Source organism: Lepidochelys kempii, chromosome 24 (genome assembly GCF_965140285.1).
Source record: "Lepidochelys kempii isolate rLepKem1 chromosome 24, rLepKem1.hap1, whole genome shotgun sequence".
NCBI lineage: Eukaryota > Metazoa > Chordata > Testudines > Cheloniidae > Lepidochelys > Lepidochelys kempii.
The window spans coordinates 9,152,512-9,173,823 of NC_136403.1; the positions used below are offsets into that span (position 1 = coordinate 9,152,512).

The following is a 21,312-nucleotide window of genomic DNA, read 5'->3' on the forward strand; positions in this document are numbered from 1 at the left end:
GGTCTGAGCAGCTGGAAGAGGAGCATGGTAGGGAGTTGGGGGTGGGGTCTGAGCAGCTGGGGGGAGGAGTGTCAGGCCTATCCAATCCCTTTGCCCTATTATGTGAGCTCTTGACTCTCTCCCACCAGCCCCCCAGGCAGGGCAGGGTCACATACCTCCCTCCCCCTCAGCCTGTTCCAGATCCGAGAGGGGGTTGCTCAGTCCTGGGCTCTGGGGTTCCTCCCCTTGCCTCAGGCAGGAGGTGGGGCCCAAGGGCGGGGGTCAGAAGGACAAGGATCCCTTCTGCCAGCTGCAATCCAGGTGAGCTGCCCTCAGAGATGGGGTCTTCAGAGATCATGGGGGCTTCCCACACCCCAACTCCAGTGATCTTCCCCATCTCTGTGGGTCTGGAACGTGGCTGACTGGGATTCATCTCTTTCTGATGGGCCCATCATCATAGTGTCTGGTCATTACATGAGCATGGGCCTGGTGCTCCCCCATGGCAGGGATTGAGAAGCTACTAGCTGGGAAAGATTCACCAGAAAGACTTTGGGGGTGGGATCTAGTGGTTAGAGCAGAGGGGCTGGGAGTCAGGATGCCTGGGTTCAGTCCCAAGCTCTGGTAGGGAGTGGGGTGTAGTGACTGGGGGGTGGAGCGGTGGAGTCAGGACTCCTCCTGGGTTCTGTCCTCAGCTATGCAAGTGGAGTGTGATTTAGCTGTTATAGGAGGGGACAGAGAGCCAGGACTCCTGACTCTGGGTAGGCAGTGCAGCCTAGTAATTAGAGAGGGTGGTGGGATTGGGAGCCAGGACTCCTGGGTTCTATCCGCAGCTCTGGGCAGGCAGTGTGGTCTAGCTGTCAGAGCAAGGAGCAGGAAGCCCAGACGCTTGGGTTCTATGGCCATGTCCGGCCGGCCCTGACTCACTGGGCAAACCTCTCCCCTTCTCCAGGCTTCGGCTCCCCTTTGGTAAAAGGAGTTTGGTAAAAGGAGTGTTTGGTAAAACACTGACCTCCTGGGGCTGGCGGAGCGCCATCGATTGGCATGTGTAAGCCTGCAGGCCGAGCGTTACGTTACCCGGTCCAGTGCCACCAGCCGCTGCAGCTACTTCTGATCTCATCCCCGCCAGCAGGGAGCGCCCATGGGCAGGGGAGGGAGAAGACGGGGGTGTCTCAGATCCTGGAGCAGAGGCAACAGGGGTGTGAGGGAAGGGGGTGAGAGGGTCACCATCTCTGCAGCAGCCCCGTTCTCGAATCACCGTTTTGCCGAACTAACAAGCAAAAGCTAATTGCTGGAATTAGAGGAGCCCTTTGCCTGGGAGGTTGCAGGGAACAGCAGCTTCATTTAGGAGGCCTTTCTGTCCTTTAACAGATGAGCCTGGGGGTGCTCATTTGCATCTCACTACCCAGAATGCCATGCTCTTCCTGCAGGCTCCTCCTGGTGCAGAGCTGCTCTGGAGAGGGGTGGCCTTGTGGTGGGAACCAAGTTATTGAGCAACCAGCTACAGCTCCTTTCAGTCAGGGATCTCAAAGCACAGTGAGCATTGATTTACAGTGCCTGGCTGTGTGGTTGGTGTCTTACTGAGGCCACTTAATGGGTGGGGAAACTGAGGCACGGGAGGAGCGTGTTTTGCCCAAGGTGCCACTGTAAATTAGAGGCCAGGCTGGGGATGGAACCCAGGAGTCCTGACTCCCAATCCCAGTGGCTCTAACTCTGTCTCTCCCCCCAGAGCTGGAGGATACAATCCAGGCATCCTGACTGCAGTCTACCCATTCCTATGTCCAAAAGCAGTCTCTAATTGCTAGGGCCTCCGTTTTGGGGCACCCAACTGGGGACCCCCAAGGGCCTGCAGCGCTCAGTGGGATGCTTGAGGCCATATTCTCACGGGCACTCAGCATCGGATGTGCCCCTGTTAGGAGCCCTGGGCCCGAGTCCCTGCAGCTCCCACTGACTTTGCTTGGAAGTGGGGTAACCCAGCATCCCCGCTCCCTGACGCCGGCCACTCGTGCCAGCGAGGCCTGGTTAGTATTTCGATCAATAAAACTTGTTTTATTTCTTCCAAACCAAAATTGTTGGGTGTAAATCATCAGGCTGCGGCTACGGGTTAGTAGGTGGGCTTACCAGGGCTTAGCTCCCAGCTTGGTGCCCTTTCTCTGCTCTCCTGGACAGAAAGACACAAATAATTATGATGTGGGGGGCACAGAACCCCTGGCACCCGCGTGGGGGGAAGAGAATGGGAGATGCTGGTATGGGGAGGTACAGAGAACCTGCTGTAGAGGATGGCACACACAGGAGATGGAGAGATGCAGGGGGCCCCCTGTGAATGCAGTGAGCTCAGCCAACAGATGCTATAAAGCATGTAAACCCCCAGTGATATTAATATCACCCCTCAACCCGCAGATCTCACAGCATTTTACAAAGCAGGGTGGTTTTCAGCCATTGTATAGATGGGGAAACTGAGGCACAAAGCAGGGAAGCGACTTGCCCAAGGCCACCCAGTGGCAGACCCGAGACTAGCATCCAGGTCTCCTGATTCCCAGTCCAGTGCACTATCCACTAACCGCCCTAATTTGAGTGTAAATCATTAGGGGCCTGATTCAAAGCCCACCACAGTCAATGGGATAGACTGGCCTGGACTTTAGTAGGGTTTGGATCAGACCCTAGAGCTAGAAAGCAAAACAGACTGAAACAGAAAGTGAACAGAGAACCGGTGCCGGCTGAGGGGAGTGCAAAAAGTGAACCCACAAGCGGGAAGGAAATCGGCCAGTTCAGAGTCTGTCTGAACAACCCCAGAGTGATCGGTTATAGGAAATGTGGGATAGACTATTTTTATCTTGGCACTTTTCTCCCTCTTACATTATTAGTGTTCTTAGGTTTGTTACAGTAGGGCCACACTGTCTCGGGTGCTGCACAGACACAGAATAATCGAGATCAGGGCCCCACTGTGTCGGGTGCTGCACAGACAGAGAATAGTCGAGATCAGGGCCCATTGTGTCGGGTGCTGCACAGACAGAGAATAGCCGAGATCAGGGCCCATTGTGCCGGGTGCTGCACAGACAGAGAATAGCCGAGATCAGGGCCCATTGTGCCGGGTGCTGCACAGACAGAGAATAGCCGAGATCAGGGCCCATTGTGTCGGGTGCTGCACAGGTTCAGATCTATCTATCCTTGCAGATGAGTACGCACACATGGCAGCAGCAGGCCTTTAAAGTCGCAGCGACAACCACACAATCATAAAAAATGGCTGATCTTTTTTAAACTTTCTTCTCACTTCAAAATCCCAGCATCTTAGGCTGCTGTGTTGCTAATTACACCGGCACTTTCTACCCAGGCAAACGGAGCAATAAAAACACACAACTATAAACACACTCACACACAAAATCCAAATGTATTCATCATCTTCGTGCTTTCTGATTTTAAGAGAGATCAGGAAAACGGTGGCATGGTTTAAGATCTTCTGAATGAAAATAATTTCTTCCTAGATTTATTTATTGGCAGGGGCATGCACAGGAATTTAAATTTGATTGCTTTTAGAGGGGTATGTTCTGTGCCCTGCCGCAGCCCCAGGGGCTGGAGGAGCCCGCTCTCGCCACCATGGCCCCAGGGCTGGAGGAGTTCTGGGCCCCCGCTGATTCTTGGGGGGGCCCAGGCCCCTGCTTGGCCCCCCCCTTTGTGCAGGCCCCTGTTTATCGGGGGCAGGAGCGTCACATATTTTTATTTATTCAATTCCTCCCCCCACCCGCCCCCGTTACTGATGCTACACTTTAAAAAAAAAAGAGATAGAGAGAGAAATAATTGGCTAATTAGCACCCAAATGCTTCTTGGAGTGACAGATGTTTTACTTAGCACAAGATTTGTTGTGTGTTTATTCCCCACACCCTCAAGTGCACCATTTGTGGCCTCCCGTCGTGTGGCACTAAACCGGGACTCCTCTGTGCACCAGGAAGAGCTGTGCTAGAAGAACACGTTCTAGCCATGCATTTCCTTGCTACCTGGGCAGGTGTCTCTCTGCAGAAGAGCTTGGGCAGTGCCAACATCTTGCCAAGCCAGCCCAAGCCAGCTTTGCAGTCTTGTCCTTTTAAAGCAGCGTGGGGGAGGGCGGGGGGGGGGGCTGGGTTTCCACACACTCTCTGCTGCTTGCCCATTTCTCTGCGGAGATAATGAGTCCTCCCACAAGTTGTTTTCTGGCTAGCACAGCCTCAAGTCTAACTTGGGGTAGAAAGTGTGGGTGTGGGTGTTTGCACACGCATCAGGGAGAGAGAGAGAGAGTGTGTCTTCACTACAACCATGTTTACACTAGGAAGCAGGTGTGGTTTTAACGTGTTAGTTGGTGTGTATTAACTAACACATGTTAGCAAACATGAATTAACTAATGTGGCAGCTGATCTGTGTTCATTAGCATGTGTTAGCTGGCATGTATTATCTAACACACATTACCTGGCATGTATTAACTAGCATGTTAGCTGGCATGTATTAACATTATCTGACATGCATTAACTAACGTTAACTGGCGTGTATTAATTAACACATTAGCGGACGTATATTAACATGTGATCTGACATGCATGAACTAACATATGTCAGCTGGCACGTATTAATTAACACACGGTAGCTGGCACGTATTAATTAACACACGGTAGCTGGGATGTATTAGCTAACACATGTCAGCTGGCACGTATTAATTAACACACGGTAGCTGGGATGTATTAGCTAACACATGTCAGCTGGCATGTATTTACTAACATGTGTTAGCTGGTCTGTATTAACTCACATGTTAGCTGACATATATTAGCCAACGCATGTTACAATCCTAACCCCACCGAAGTCAATGGCAAACCTCACCTGTACTCATTGGAGCCAGGATTTTAGCCCCAGGGCAGAGAAGACAAGCCGGAGCTTTAACAAGTTAGCTGGTCGTGCTACACTGTAGGCTCCCCTCTAGGGCTGGCTCCAAGTGGCTTAAGACATGTTAAAATACACACTGCCCTGTCTACACTTGGGTTTTAACATGGGTCCAAACACCCTGTTTCCCAGTGAAGACAAGGCCCTGGGATAAAAGCTTTTCAAAACCTGGGTCAATAGCCTAGGGCACCCGGGGAGAATGCATTTCACACATGTTTGTGGACTGGCATTGACCCTGACGCAGCTGGGCCATCGCTGAGCGGCTCCAGGAGTCCCAGCCACTCCCCGGGGGCTCAGCACCGCTGGGGGACAACCCCGCACAGAAGGGCTGGCGGGAACGGGGCAATCTCGCCCGCAAAACCGACGGAAAGGGGGTTTCGCTTCCCTCGGGCCCTCGGCCTGGATGGGCAGTTCGACGGCTCCGACGCCCCGTTGGAGGGGAAACGTCCCCCTTTCTCTCGCACTGGGGACAAGAGGAAATTCCGAAACGGTGGAATATTGCCGGGGAGCAGAAACGTGGCGCTTCTGGGGCGAGGGAGAACTTTTCACGGGGCTGCACCGAAGGCCAACACCTCCTGGCCCCCTTTCCATCCTCCCTGGCCCGTCTTTCCTCTCCTCCCTTCTTCTCCTCGGGTCTTTTCCTCCTTCTCCTTGATCCCTTCTCCTCCCTTTCCTCCCCCTCTCCCTCGGGGCCATGGGCACCACCCTGGGGACGGGCCTACAGCCCGGGCTCGCTCCCCCTGGCTTCCCCCTTCCTCTCCCCGCCGGCTGCCGGGGAGCGGCGCTGGCTGCTGCCAAGGCCGGGAGCAGGGGGAGGACTCTGGGCTGGGCCGGGGGAGGGGAGCGGCAAGGGCTGCGCGGAGATTGGCGCTGGCTGCCGGGGGAGGGCCGGCTGGGCGTTGAGCGGCGAGCCCGTGGCAGGCAGGGCTTTGTTATCCCCCGCCTCGGCCGTCGGGGCGCAGGGCCGGATTATAACTCGGCTGCGGGGCGCCAGCTCCCCGCACGCCAGGGGATCGGGCCCCGGACGGGGCGGCCTCAGCCGGGGCTGCAGGGATCGGAGGTAAGAGCGGCGGCGGGGGGCTGCTTCCCTGCCAGGATCGGGAGTCGGGGGCTGGGGTCGTGCAAGGAGCCAGCCCCGGCTGCCTGTGCCCGGGGCTGAGCGGAGCCTGCCCTGCCCGGGGCGGGGGGGTGTCCGGAGTTAGCGATTTGACTTGCTCCGTGGCGTGAAACTTCTCCCAAAGGCGGGGGTGGGGGGGCGGCGATCGGAGCCGGGGGGGTTCAGCCTGGATGTGTGTTTGTGTGTCTCTGTTCTGCAAATGGGGGGAGGCAACCCACCTGGGCGGGGAGGTGCGCGCGTTGACACTGCAAACGGAAGCCCCTGTTTGTCTTGGGGGTGGGGGGCAGCAATGGGGGGGCGAGGACACGGGAGGGGGGAGTAATTGCATGGGGGAGGGGGGATTGCTTGGCAAGCGGCTCGCATCCTGTGTCCAAGAAGTCTTGTTTGGAAACCAGTGGGTTGCAGCCAAGGCTCACACAGCTGGGAGGCTGTCTCTGAGCCGAGCTCTTGGGGGGGCGGCAGGGGGGGAGATTGAGCGGCTGCTGCTGGCCTGGAAATCTGCCCCCTGCTGGAGGTGGCTTCTCACCTGCTCCTAGAGCGGGGGGTGCCGGGGGTGGTGGTGCCGGAGCGCTGGCTGGGTCGGCAGGGTGCACCCCTCTTTCCCCCCAGGATGCTTAGGCGACGCCGGGCGTGCGGGTCCGTGATCCCGGGGGTCCCACGGGAGTTGGCGAGCCCACCGGCCGGGCAAAGGGGACCCGGCACTTTGCATCACCAAGGACTAAAGCCAGCGCTAGGGGGGCTGTTGTAGGAGACGGTGCGTTTATAGGGGACAGACTCCCTCCCCCCCAAACAAGCTGTCAGGGGTACCCCGCTTCGCCCAGGGCTGCCCCCCCCCATCCCTTCCCGACACAAATACAGACAACCCTGGTGAATTGTGGTGACGGCACGTTTCCCCAGCACCAGGAGCGGCGGCGAGCCGCGTGTGCAGAAGCCCGGCTCGCAGGCAGGGAGGCTGGCTGGAAAGTTTGCAGTTTATTCATTATTTTTATGCCCCGGGTGTTGCCGTTCAGCACGGTAGCGTGGGGGCGAAAAGAGCCCCGGGGGCCCCCTGATATGGGGCGGAGGGGTGAGGGGAATTCAATCCCCCTCCTGTTTTGCAAGCGCAAGTTTATTTTAATCCGCTGCCCTGGCTCGGACCCCTGCCCGTTTGGGCAGCTAGCGAGGCTCGGCGTGGTCTGCGAGCCAGGCTGCTGCAGTGGACAGAGCCATCTGGGTGTCCGTGTTCTCCCCCCCCCCCAAACCGGGGATCTGGCACCCCGGGGATTGCAGGGTGGCTGCTGCTGGAAGGGGCAGGGGGCTCAGTGAAATTCATTCGGGGTCCGATGGCTGCTTTGGAAACCTTGGAAGGAGAAATTCCTTTAGTGCCCTGTTCTCATTGGTCTCAATCGGGGAGGGGAATGGGGGGGCGGGGAGATGGTATTTTGGGGGATCCTGAAATCAACGGTGGAACTGACTCTTTCCCTCCCGCTAAATGCCAGGATCATGGATTTGCTCCCAGATTGCAACCCAGTGGCACAATAAAACTCCTCTCTCCGCAGGCTCAGATTTAATTTCAGATCCTCTGAATGGTGCATGTGGAAATCCGTCCTGGAAAAACAAAAACAATCTCTTCTGGTTTTTTTAACCCTTTCCAACCGCTCCTTCCCCTCCCGCCTGCTGCCACACTAGTGTTGGCAGCTGGGCGTCGGGGAGGACGACACCTGTGACATTGCCTGTGAGGCCTGGAAAGGAGTCAACTCTTTGCACGAAGGGCCCTGCGTGTTGTGTCAGAGGCGAGGGCTGGAACAGATCCTCACTCGTTTCCTTAATAACTTGGTGGCGGCAGGTTGCAGTGTCGGATTCGGAAGCTGTTCTCCGCCGATAATGCCATGCCTGGCACACCGAGGGGGGTGGCACTGGCTTGAGGGAGCGAGATTCCTTGGGACTGCATTTGTACAGCGCCGTGCGCATCCAGCCTCGGTTACTCCTGTTTAAGAGGAATGGGCTCTAACGCGAGAAGGAAAGCGGAAGCTCCCATCATGGGGCTGCTTCCGATGGGGCAGTCAGACTGAATCAGGCTCCTTGAGCTCCTGAGCCCCGGGTGTCACACTCTCTTCTCCAGTCCCTCATGCTACGCCCCAGGTTTGGCCCGTGAGGTGTAAACAAAAGCATTGTGTAGGTTTCACTGTGATGCACGAGGCTGTAATTGTGGTTATTTGCTATCTGGATTATGGTAGCGTGTGAGAGCCTGCAGACATGGACCAGGACTCTGCTGTGCCAGGCGCTGTACATTTTTATTGCTATTAGGTGGATTATGGTATCATTTAGGAGCCCCAGATAGGGACCGGATCCCCATTGTCCCAGAGACTGTACAGACATTTGCTCAGCAACTGGAAAGGTGTGAAAAAAGTTCACGCAGTCCGAGTTCCATGGTTTTTAGAGCCACCAATTAGCAGCTCCTCAAGCATTCAGTCTTCCAATCAGGGGGAGCTGCGACACCATGTGATTCAGAGGTGCCCAACTGCACACCTCAGATGGCAGAAGGGAACCATCTGAAAGCAAGGCTGGCGGCCAAAACCAATTTGTCCAAAGTGATTTGCTGACGAAGAGCAACCCGGGACAGGTTGCGAGCTCAGAGAGGGCAGAAATTCATGGCTAGAGCTCTGCGGGGGTGGGCATTCCCTTTCACGAAGGCGTGAGATGCTGAAAGGGGTTTTTTGTTCCAAATCTTCCAATGGAATATAGTGGGTAGGATGCAAGCTGGAACTCAGGATGCCTGGGTTTTAAGCCTGGCTTTACCACTAGCCTGCTGGATGATTTTAGATCAGTTGTGTCCCATTTCTGTGCCTCAGTTTCTCCCCCTGCTCTTTATCTCTTCAGACTGTGAGCTCTTTGGGGGCAGGGACTGTCTCTGCCCCTATGTCTGTGCAGCACCAGACACAATGGGGCCCTACTTTCAGTTTGGGTGTCTAAGCACTGCTCTCTTACATGTAATAGCCCATATTATTCCTAATGGAAAGTTAGAGTGACTCTGAGGTGTTTTGCACCATGTCAGTAGGAAGCAGGTTATGCTGTGACTGCGAATCATATTACATGGATCCCAAATCCCATTAGCCTGTGGAGGTATGAAATGTATTCTAGGAGACACCAGAGAGAGGAGCATTATGTCTTGTTATGAACTGGTGGAGAGACTGCCCTCTGCTGGATAGAATGGGAATGCCTCGACTGTGTGTCATTGGCCCTGTACTGCTCACGTTAGAGCTGCTATGGAGCATCAGTGGGAGCTTAGCTTGAGTGTCAGGACCCTCTAGATCTTGATCTGTTGGGAGCCCAAGGAACAACTTAGGGGGTGAGGTGTGGGGAGGGAGAAGTCGCTCCCTTCTGTGGCAAAGCTCTGAGGCTGCAGTAACTTTGTGGAGTTACCGCTGGTGGTGGGGCATAAGGGGCTGGGAAATCATGGCGCCCCGGGTGCGTGCGTGTATGTATATGTGATCCCTCCCCATCCAGGTGGGCAAGAGTGGGGAGGAGATCTGCTTCCTATGCCCCACACATTCCACCCCCTACCCTGCCCCCTGCCCGGACGCAGACGGATCCCAGCACAGACCTGCCGTGGGGCTGCGGATCCCTGGCCAGGGTGACGCCTAATTCCTGCTGTAGTGTAGGCACCATGCTGCCCCCCTGCCCTCTGTTGCTGAAGGGCTGGGAGGTGCAGCATGGGTTGGCGCGGCGTTGGCAGGATGAGAGCCGGCTGAGTCCTAGGGACGCAGCCCCGGATTCCGGCTCTTGCATTGTGGCTCTCTGCAGGGATCTCTCTCTCACACTGGAAATTCAGGACGTGGAGCCGCTCCCGCCCCTCCCCCAACCTCCCTTTAGTTATTATGAACAATAAAAGATGGGAAGAGGCTCTGGAGGAGCAGGTGAGGGGCTGGGGGTGCCCTTCCAGCCCTGATCAGAGCCAGCCAGTGTATGGGGGGCAGGGATTCTCCCCCCTCCGGCCCTCTAAGATCACAGCTCCTGGTGTATTCAGGCCAGGGGTGGGGAGCTGGAAATATCCCCTCCCTGCCCCCTGAGCCCGTCAGGGATTACAACCGGACGTGGGGATTGGCTGAGAGACCCCCTGAGACTCACTCTGTCTTGCCAGCCCCATCTTCCTGTTAGGGGGGCTGTTCAATCTCTTGATTGGCAATTAGAGCTGTGGAAATCAGCTGTTATTAGACTAGAACAAGCTGGTTTAACAGCCCTCCCCCCATCTCTGAAGTTGGGGTGACTGCCGGTTTGGCAGCCCTGGAGACTCTCACTCCACCAATCAGGGACAGCTGAGGAAGCATCTCTCTCCCACTCTCTTTGCCCTGCCCTGAAGGCACCAACTCTCTAGAGGGGAGTCAGGCTTGTGATCGTGACCCATTCTGCCCTGGGCCTTTCACCAAGGAGACCAGTGAATGCCAAGCAGGGTGGCGTCAGTTGCCATCCGCCTGGCCACGCGGCTCATTGGGCCTGGGACTGAGACCCAGCAAACTCGTTTCACGCAGAGGGGTGCAGAACAGCGCCCTCTCTTGGAGGCTGAGGGACGCTGCATCTCCCACGCTCAGGCCAGCCAGTTCTCCCTGGCCCCTGGGGCAGAATCTCTCTGCCGCATTTGGGGCCTGCACCCTGGCAGGATGGGGTGACACAGCCATGTGTGGATGGACATGCCTGGTAACGACTGATTTCCCCAGCGCTCTGGTCCCGTGATTGCCTCTTCACCAGGATCACAAACAGCAGCACGGGCCCTGGGGCCATCTCCTTAGCCTGCATCCCAGAGCCCTTTGTACAGCCGAACGCTCCCTGGCTTAGTGTATAGGAGCCTTTGGCATAAGCTCTGAGCCCTTCCTGCTCCAGGGAAGGGAATTCAGTTCTCCTGTGCAAATCCCCCTCCTCCACCCCTTTGTGGTTTCCATTAGAAACAGCATTTTTCTTCACTTCCTGTCCCAAATGGGCAGGCGAGGAACCATTGGGACAGATCTGGGGGAGGAAAGGGGGATGTGATGCAGTGCAGCAGCTGAGGCACTGGACTCCTCGGTTCTGTTCCTGGTCTTGACCAGCCTAGTGACCCCAGGGAAGTCATTCCCCATGCCTCAGTTTCCCCACCTGTGAAAAGAACATAATGATACTTACCCGCCCATGTAAAGCATTTAGAGATGGCTGGAAGGATGAAAAATGTCCCCCCTGAGAGCTGTTAGCACTGTGGGTGTTTTAAGGGTTAAGCAGTGGTGGTGCTCCACCCCAGAAGTGGCTGCGCATCAGTGAGAGAGGAACTGACTCCTGGACTGTGAGCAGTTTTATGAAACACTGCTCATTGTACAGGTGGGGCCGTATGCTGCCCTGTCATTGTCGGGCCCCCGTGGGGCTGGGGCTGCGTGTGCTGGTTTGTTTTTGTCGGGTGTGCTTGTTTTTGGGTGCGCCACAAGGGGCCTTTCCCTGGGGACAGGCTATCCCATGGCTGCAGGGTTTCTTGCAGCTGTTGCAGATCCACCTGGCCCAGTATAGCCAGTGACCGGAATCAGCTGCAGGGTTTCTTGCTTTGACGCAGCTGATTGTGGTCACTGGCTATACTGGGCTATACTAAATGTGATCCCACCTGGTAATTCTCTGTGTATGCTGGTTTGTAATGATCGGGTTGCTCCTGGGCCATCGGGCCATGCATGCTGGTTTGTTATTGTAGGGTCTCTTATGAGTGCCGATTACCAGCATGCTAACAAAACAGCGAGGTGTGCTGGGACGCCACAAACCCAGGTCCTCACTCTCCTGCGGAGGTCGGGGTGTTTGTCTCTCCCCCTCCTCCCGGCCCCGAGATAACTGCAGCTCCTAGCCCAAGGAGACACAGGAGAGATCGACCCACTGTCCTCCCACATTCACCAGGTGACAGAGCTTTGGTCAATAACCGGGCTTGGCCTTTCCTCCCCCAGGGCGTCCATTGTGAGATCAAATCCCATGCCCCGCTTGGAGCTCAAGGATGGAAAGAGCCGAGCAGAGATTTCCATTCACAAGAGGCGCCCTCTCTTGTTCCTCTGGAAAACTATGGGTTGGTTCCTCCGCTTGGGGCCCTGGCACAAGATCCATCATCTATTTTTATTTCTAATATATATATATATATATATATATATATATATATATATATATATATATAATATATTTCCTTCGGCTGTTAATTATAGCCCGCGTGCCTCAGGCTGCAAACAGAGCACCCTGACATGATTCCTCCTCTCTGTCTTTTGTTTACGTGCTGGTTTGTTATTGTAGGGTCTCAGGTGACTGCTGGGCCGCATGCTTGAGAATTTTAGCATGGAGTGGCGCTGGTAACGCTGGACTCTCTGTGTTGCTTTGATTCTGTGGGGTCGCCGGTGACTGCTTTGCTGTACACACCAGCTTTATAACTATTATTATTCTTATTTATTAGATGTATTATGGTAGCAATTAGGAGCCCCAGTCAGGGACCAGGACCCTATTGTGCTAGGTGCTGTACATTTGTATTGAAATTAGGTGTATTATGGTAGCTCCCAGGCACTCCCAGGACCACTGGACACTCTCCTTTTTATTGCTATTAGATGTATTATGATAATGTCTAGGAGCTACTGTCCTGGACCCGTATCCCAGTGTGCTAGGCGCTGTACATTATTTATATGGAGTATTACAGTAGCTCATAGGCGCCCCAGTCCTGGACCAGAACCTTGTGGCGCTAGGTGCTGTACACACACAGAACAAAGAGATAGTCCTTGCTCCAAAGAGCCTCCAGTTGAGATCTGCACTGAGCGGCTGGAGCTCTCTATAACAGTTGTTGGGTGACTCCGAGGCGCCGGGCTGCGCCTCCTTCTTTATTGTTGCAGGGTCTCTCTAGCACTCTGCAGCACCCGCTGGCTTTATTATTGTAGGGCCTCTTGCAAATGCTGGCTGGGGCAACCAAGAGTTATCGTTTGACCCTGAGGCGCTGGTTTGTTAGTGCAGGGGGGGCTGGGGAATGCTGGCCCGCATGCACTGTGTCTTGTCCTGCAGCCAGTTGTTCGTTATTGTAGGGTCTTCGGTGCGCTCGGGGCAAATCCGGTCGCTGGGAGGTTTGCCTGAAGAACGCCCTTGGCGTTTGGCTCGGTTTTCGCATCTCCAGCCCTGTGACGAGCGCTGGGGCAGCTGCTCTTTGCCACTACGTCCCTGAGCTGTGGGGCAGAGAAACGCAGGGGGAAATGGAGCAACATTTGGGCTATGTGGGTCTGGTGCCTCGCACCGTGTGCAGGTAGCTCTACTGCAACATTACTGCCAAGCTCTGCGCATGCTGCCTTGACACGGTAGGGTACTCGCGTGGGCCTGGGGCTGTGGTGCCCGTTTGTTATTGTAGGGCCTCTCGTGGGCCGTGGGGCTATGATGCTGCTTTGTTATGGTAGGGTCGCTACCCACCGCACACCCGCTTCGCAGCAGTGTCAGGAGCTGCACGTCGTGCAGGGGGCAGCGTGGCCCAACCCCACTGAGCTATTGCCCTGCTGCACTCAGGCACCACCTGCAGACTGGGATGTTATGACCAGCATGATCCTGGCTTGCAAAAAATAAAGGACCAGAATTGTCTTGGCATGTTTAAGCTTTTAAATGAACAAAAGTTGCCTCTGATGAGCCCCTACCCTGCTCTCCGTTGCTTGCCAAGTCGTTGCTTTGCTCCATTTCTGGTATTTACAAGCCTTTAAAACCAACCCCAAATTAAAATAAGTGAATTGATTATTTCCCCCAGCCCTGATTACCGGCTGCAGCGGCTGGAATCGCTCCTACTAATGCTGCCGCTTCGGCTTTCACAAACAGCGTATAAATAAAGATCTCTAGTCCGGCTTCATGGGTTACAATTATGCTCCCCCTTCCAGCCTTATCAGGGTGACCTTTCAGGGAGATGGCAGAGTGCTAGATGCAATACAAATGTGCTCTCGGGCAGCGGCCTCTGCAGATGGGTAGGGGGCAACCTCACCCCATTGATTTCCCCCTCCCCCCTGCCCCCTGGGCTTTGCACTGGGAGTGAATACAAATATTTTGCATTGTAATGGGGCCGGTTAATCCTAGTGCACGGTTATAGGGTAGGAATGGAACAGAGGAGCGGCCAGGGTGGTGGGGGGAAGGGGCAGTGCGTGTGCAGAGGCAGGGATCTAGGGGAGCGGCCCAGGACCCCTCTGCAACCCCCCACGGGCAGCGAAAGACAGGAGTGACTTGGGGTGCGGAGCCTGCTCCCCTGCCATAGGGACACCCTGCAGCCCCATGCACTCTGCTCCCCCACAGCCAGAGGGGCAGTGCAGGGGGGAGCCCTGGCACCGCCCGCTGGCAGTCTGCACTCCCTGCTCTGGGGTGGGCGTGGAGATGAATGGGGTGCTTGGCTTTCCAGGATCCAGCCCCAAGCTGCGGGAAATGTAAATAAGCAAATGTGCATCTAAATATTTGTCCTCGGTGAGCAGCTTGGGTGAGATGTGGGGGCCAGGATTCTACTGGGTGGGGACTGAGAACCCATTCCCTGCCCCCATGGCAGGGTTGCTTTGCTATTTGACAGGAAACACCCCTGCTTTACCCTTTCCCCACCCAAACCTTCTCCTGAGATCAGTGGGAGATGGGCCATCAGGACTCCTTTTGTTGCCGGCTCCGGGAGGGGCGTGGGGTCTAAGGGTTAGAGCTGGTGGGCAGGGGATCAAGACTCTTGGACCCTGTTGCTATGTATGGAAAGAGTTGTGGTCCAGTGGCGAGAGAAGGGGACCATAACAAATGGGCAAGTGTGCGACCCTACAATAACAAACTGGCATGCACACACCCTCAAATAACAAGGACTTGCTACATTTACAATGACAACCTGGCACCGGCTTCGCTTCTGTAACCAGCTTGCATGGGCATAACCCTGCAAATAGCAGACTGGCACGTACGTAGCCCTACAATAACAAACTGCTGTGTGTACACAACTCTACCATAACAAGGGGTGTGTGTGCTTGTGTGTGATGGTACAGTAACAAATCACTGTGCACAACCCTACCATAACAGCCGGGTATGTGTGCAACCCTCCAATAACAAACTGCAGTGTGTGCTCACAACCCTACCACAACAATGAGGTACATGCGCAAGCCTACCGTGTGTGTGACGGAAATAACAGCTTTCAGTTCCCAGCTTCCCCATGCAAAGCCGGGGATGGGGGCGGGGAATGAATGATTGTAACACTCCGATCACGCTAGGGACGGGATGTTTGTGTTAAGAGTCATGGGAAGAGCTGGGCCGACTGCAGGAGAAGGGGGAAATCTTTCCCAATCTCACGCTTTCCCAGCCCCTGCCGTGTCCCTTCCCCCCCCCCCCCCCCCGGGAAATGGCCAGCAGAACTTGCTGCCGGGGGTGGCTTTCGCTGGTGGGAACTGAGCCATTGTGGGAGCGTCTGGGCTGCGTCCGCAATCCAGTGTGGCGAGAGGGCGCCTGGCTTCAGAAACCAGGGCCAGAGGGAGCAATGCTGCTTCACACCAGCCAGGGATCCGGCCCCTTTGCAGGCCTGCGTCTCGTGGAATCGTTTTTGCCTGTGCAAAATGCTGCCCAAGTAGAAGAGACGTGGATCACACACACGAGGAGGTGGGGCATGGGGATCATCCTTGAGATGCTGGGGGCACTGGCAGAGATCAGGCCTTGAAGCTCCAGGGGGATTGGACACTGGGGCAATCAGATCCTGCGACACGCTGCAGGATCAGGCCCTTGATGTTGAAACATTCCCGATTAGTATTAATCCCTTAAAGATAAAGGCGCAATAAAACCCCACACGGAGGTCAGGTTGGAGCCTCTGGGTGGGTTACAGAAGATGTATTTAGTGGAGGAGGCCAGGCCGACACTTTAAATGAGAAAACCAATCATTGTTCCAAAGAAGAATGAGGTGGTCAGCAAACAGGCCGGGCAGTTACCGCTTCCACAACACTGCCCCTGTGTTTGCATCCCGCTCACACTAACAATTATTCTCACACCCACCGAGGAGATAGTGGGTCGGTGGGCGCTCGGTCCGCTGACAACAGAGTGAAGGACACCTGGTAACCCCCTTGGCGTGTTAATTGGAGCGCGCCTCTATTTTAACAAAACTACTCCTGTGATAAGCCATCATCCCACTAATGAACATCAAACTGCCCCGCATCCTAGTCCCCTTTCCGCCACCTCCTGATTGGGGCTTTACGGGACACGTTATTTGAAATAGCATCTGCACCCGTTGTGGGCAGCGCTGTTGTAGCCGTGCGGGGCCCAGGATATCAGAGAGACACGGTGGGAGAGGGCATATATTTTATTGGACCAGCTTCTGTTGGTGACAGAGATGAGCTCTCGAGCTTCCCCAGAGCTCTTCTTCAGGGCTGGGAAACGTCCTGAGGGTCACAGCTAAATACAAGGTGGGGCAGATTGGGTTTCAAGGGGCCATTCGAGGTAAAGTGGCCCCTTAACACCCCTGAAGGCCTAGGGGGGAGGAAAGCAGCTGGGTGGGGTTGTCAGTGGGTCACAGACGGGGCAACAGACGCTCCCTAAAAGTGTGTGAGGGGGGCACTGATGCCCAAACTGTGGCCCCGTTCCATGGTGCGATCTGGTGCAGGGTCCTTGTTTGGTGAAGGTGGTTTTGCGTGTGTTAAGGTGTGTATCCCAGACTTTCTCCTTGGAGCATATTCTGTGGTACTGAGGCCCTGGCTGTAGGTAACAGATTTCTTGGTGTGTTTGGGGTGGTTACTGGATCTATGAAGGTAGGTGTGGCTCGCGGTGGTGTGCCGTGCAGGGGCGGGGCTGTTGGGGTAGAGGCGGAGCATGGGGTGGGGCCTGGGGAAGGGGTGGAGCAGGGGCGAGGCCTTGGGGGAAGAGGTGGGCAGGGGTGGGGTCTTGGGGGAAGAGGCTGGGCAGGGGTGGGGTCTCGGCGGCCCAGTTACCAGCCATTAGAAAGGTGGTCAGCCTATCCATTACGGAAGCTGGTTGCGATGTCCAGGAAGTGGATGCTGGTGTGGGAGTGTTCCTGAGAGAGTTTAATGGACGGGTGGGGGTTGTTGAAGTTGTGGGACGTATCATGGAAAATATCATCCATGTGTCTCAGGTGTATCATTGGTTTCATGGTACATTTTTTCCAGAAATATGTGTTCACTACTTACGCTAAACCATCTGTTCCGTCTTATATTTCGCTGGGACTCTCTGAGTACGTTTCCAGCCCCGGAGAAGAGCCTGTGTAGCTTGAAAGCTTGTCTCTCTCACCAACAGAAATTGGTCCAGTAAAAGATATTCCCTCCCCCAGCTCGTCCATCTGCACCAGTCTCCTTCCCATACTATCACTATAGATAGCGGTTTAATAAAACATTCACAGTTCTTAAAAACACTCGTTAAAAGCCCTGCAGAGACCAGTTATAACCAAAACAGACCCACAGCTTACCCTCGGGTCTTGTCCTTGTCTCCAGCTCATTTTTAACTTTCTCACACTACCGACCTCAATTTCCCACACTGCTCGAGTTGGGCTAATTTCTACTTAACCTAAGCTACACCCGAGGCACCTGGGGAGTTTGGATGCCTGCTGCGGGTTCCGGAGGAGGTGGGGTGATCGAACCCAAGGGCACTAATTTGGATTGCAGTTGCCAGGTGTTTTCTTACAGTCAGACACTCCGGTCGTTGTCCCCGGTCCAGCCCTGGTGAGGGCTGCGGTGGTTCACTGTGGGCCCTGTCTCTGTGGCTTTGGCTACACTGCAACGAAAAGCCCGCGGCAGCAGGTCTCCGAGCCTGGGTCAATTGACTCAGGCTCATGGGGCTAACGGTAGCAAAGGAGACATCTGAGCCTAGGTTCCGAGACCCCGCAAAGTGGGAGGGTCTCATAACCCTGAGATGGGCACTGTGGGTCTGTAATTGCAGTGTAGACGTATCCAGTGTGATCAGACCCCTGTTGCCAGGGCTGGCCCTGCTGTGAAAGCCACGCAGTTGGCGTTGGTGGCCCTTTGGGCTGCGTGTGGGGGCAGAGTGAGCGGGCCAGGCTGACAACAGGCACGGTGGAGTCGCACCAGTGTGGCCTTGAGCACTGCATCCCGTCATGCGGGTATCAGCTGGGCTTTGCTTATCTGGCACCTTGCGAAACAGCCACGGCGGGCAGGGTTGGCTGCTTTTACAGAGGGGAAAGAACTTGTTCCCTGTCACACAGGAAATCATAGAGATGAGAACCCAGGAGTCCTGATGGACAGGTTCATCTGCTTTAACCACTAGACCCCACTCTCCTCCCAGAGCTGGGAATAGAACCCAGGAGGCTTGACTCCCAGTCTCCCTTGCTCTAACCACTAGACCCCACTTCTCTACCAGAGCCGGGGATAGAACCCAGGAGTCCTGATTCCCAGCCCCCCCTTGCTCTAACTACTAGACCCCACTCCTTTCCCAGAGTTGGGGGTAGAACCCAGAAGTCTGCAACATTACAGAGGACAAGGGGTGGTGAGAGGGCAATTGTAACAAACCTGGAACTTGCTTTTGCCGAGGGCTGGGGCACAGGGACGGGTGGATGGAGGAGCTGGATGGGTGAGGGGGGAAAGGCCCCCCCCGCATCCTGCATGGAGGAGACTCAGCCATGTGGGTGAGGTCTGATCAGAGCCCCCACCCTTCCCTAACCTTGCAGCCCTGAGGCTCCAGCCTCCCTGCTGAGCCTGGCTTGTCCCCAGAGATGATGGCCCTGCTGCTCTGCTCTGCTGGTGTTTCAGGCCTGCTTTGCAGTGGGGTGTGCCCGGGGGTGGGGGGCGTGAGGGAATCGGGCTCCGTCTGTGGCTGATGGGGGATAGCAGGGAGGGGTGTCTCAGCCATGGTGGGGATGGTGCCCTGACACGCTCCTCTGCTCCGAGGCCCTGGGCCTGCATGGTCACTGTCACTTGCTGCTTTGGGCTAGTGCCCAGACAAAGGGCTTGTGGACAGATCCGGGGCCCGTTCCGGCTTCTGCTGCTGACTCTAATTGTGACCTTGGAGGAATCGCTCCATCTCTCCAGGCCCCACCTGTGGGACAAGGGCACTTCCTGTGTCTGTAGAGACCGGGAGCTCTTCAGGGCGGTAACTGGCTCTCACTCTCCCCGGGCAGCGACCTGCTCGACAGGGCCCTGATCTCGGTCACTCTGTGTCTGGGCAGCACCTGGCACCAGGGGGCCCTGATCTCGGTTACTTCGTGTCTGGGCAGCGTCTGGCATGACAGAGCCCCGATCTTGGTCACTCTGTGTCCATGCAGCACCCGGCATGGGGGGGCCCTGATCTCGGTTACTCTGTGTCTGGGCAGCGCCCCCACAATGGGGCCCTGATCTCAGTTACTCTGTCTGGGCAGCACCTGGCACAACGGGGCCCCGATCTCTGTTATTATGTGTCCGTGTAGCACCTGGCATGACGGCCCCTGATCTCGGCTAGAGCCTCTAATACTGATAAGAATTCTAACGTTGGTTGTTGCACCCCATTTCTAGCTGGGAGAGATGGGGAGTGCTGTGGGGGGGATTCAGAGCGATTGATTTGTGCCCCCTCCTTTGTAGGCAGTCGGCCGACGGCCTGGAGAGACCAGTGCTTTGGCACCGGGAGCAGTCCGGCCCGAGCCCATTGTTTATGGCCATGGTGTCCTTAGGTTTGGCTCTGTCTCCTGCCAGCGATTACCTCATGCTAACTGCTCACTTTAATTAGAGTAGGGGGGCAGCTGCCAGGAGCCCCCGTGCCTTCAATCCAGCAACTGTGTGAACAGAAGAGCTGCCTGAAATCGCCTCCCCTCCACGCCAGCCTCCCTGGGGGATGGGCAGGGGCAGTGGAGTGTGGGGAGGGGCATTTGCCCTTGTAACAAACCAGAGGATCCAAGCAGGTAGCAGCCAGCTTACAAGAGTTGCAGAGCTCCAGGCTGGAGCTGTGGGGGAGTCAGGGGTCTGCTATTCGCCCCCGGGCAGGCAGGCAGGCAGACCGTCTCCCGCCCCGTCCACCCCTCTGCTCTTCTCCCTGGGGTGAAGGGTTCTGATGCAATGGGTCGGAGCTGCCGATCTTGGAGCCACGGCATTGCTCGAATCAGGATGTCTCACAGCGTTATTTGCTTCCTGATATTGTCACAGACACTCTCAGGTCCCTCCCTTCCCTCATCAGAGCCGGGCCAGAGGCTGAGAAGGGGAGCCGATGGTACCTGGCATCCGCTGGGATGATTTAGAGCCAAGCCCGGCAGAGCAATCAGACGCTGCCATGCTGCAGCCTGGAGCAGTGGCCTGAGCTGACTCCCTCATGCTGCACTGATGACCCCCCACCCCCCCAGAAACTGGGCTGAAATCCCAGAAACTCATCCCACTTGCTGGGCATGACAGGGTTCCAGGTGCGAAGGGCTAATTTGCTAGCCTGATCCAGCCTTTGTCTTCCTGTGTGCCCTAAAAGGTTGTGCAGCGTTGTGGGGTGGTTGCTAAACCACTGAAGCGCTCCACCCCAGAGGTGGCTGCATTTCAGTCCCAGGCAAGCAATCCCTCAAAGCAATCTCAAACCACTGCACCCCACTCCCTTCCCAGCACTGGGCAATAGAACCCAGGAGTCCTGACTCCCAGCCATGCCCCCCGGCTCTAACCACTGCACCCCACTCCCTTCCCAGCACTGAGAAATAGAACCTAGGAGTCCTGACTCCCAGCCATGCCCCCCCAGCTCTAATCACTGCACCCCACTCCCTTCCCAGTATTGGGCAATAGAACCCAGGAGTCCTGACTCCCAGCGACGCCCCCCGGCTCTAACCACTGCACCCCACTCCCTTCCTAGCACTGAGAAATAGAACCCAGGAGTTCTGACTCCCAGCCATGCCCCCCCCGGCTCTAACCACTGCACCCCACTCCTTTCCCAGCACTGAGAAATAGAACCCAGGCGTCCTGACTCCCAGCCACGCCCCCCCCCCGGCTCTAACCACTGCACCCCACTCCTTTCCCAGCACTGAGAAATAGAACCCAGGCGTCCTGACTCCCAGCCACGCCCCCCCCCGGCTCTAACCACTGCACCCCACTCCTTTCCCAGCACTGAGAAATAGAACCCAGGCGTCCTGACTCCCAGCCATGCCCCCCCCGGCTCTAACCACTGCACCCCACTCCCTTCCCAGCGCTGGGCAATAGAACCCAGGAGTCCTGACTCTCAGCTCTCTGCCCTAGCCATTAGACCTTGCTCGTTGCCAGAGCTGGAAACAGAATCCCGCAGCCCCAACTCCCAGCCCTGAACTCTGCCCGCTGCTCCGACCTGCCTTCCCCCAGCTGAACCTGCTCCGATTTCCCCCTCCCCGGGGGACTGCATTAGGAACCTTCTAGCAGCTGCCCCAGCTCACCTTTCTAACAAGCGGAGGGAGCAGGGGAGCCGCCCCTGGGGTGAGGC

The 21,312-nt window shown here is 56.1% G+C and overlaps 1 protein-coding gene across 4 annotated transcripts in view; it reads left to right on the forward strand.

Annotated features, from left to right (window-relative positions):
- The first annotated feature begins 5,804 nt into the window (after nt 1-5,804).
- The window catches only part of SEMA6C (semaphorin 6C), a 92,275-nt gene continuing 76,767 nt past the window's right edge, over nt 5,805-21,312 (forward strand). For all 4 annotated transcript variants that reach the window (XM_073323013.1, XM_073323016.1, XM_073323015.1 and 1 more), the window contains exon 1: nt 5,805-5,937. The gene's annotated coding sequence lies outside the window, so the exon portion shown is untranslated. The remainder of the gene's footprint in view (nt 5,938-21,312) is intronic.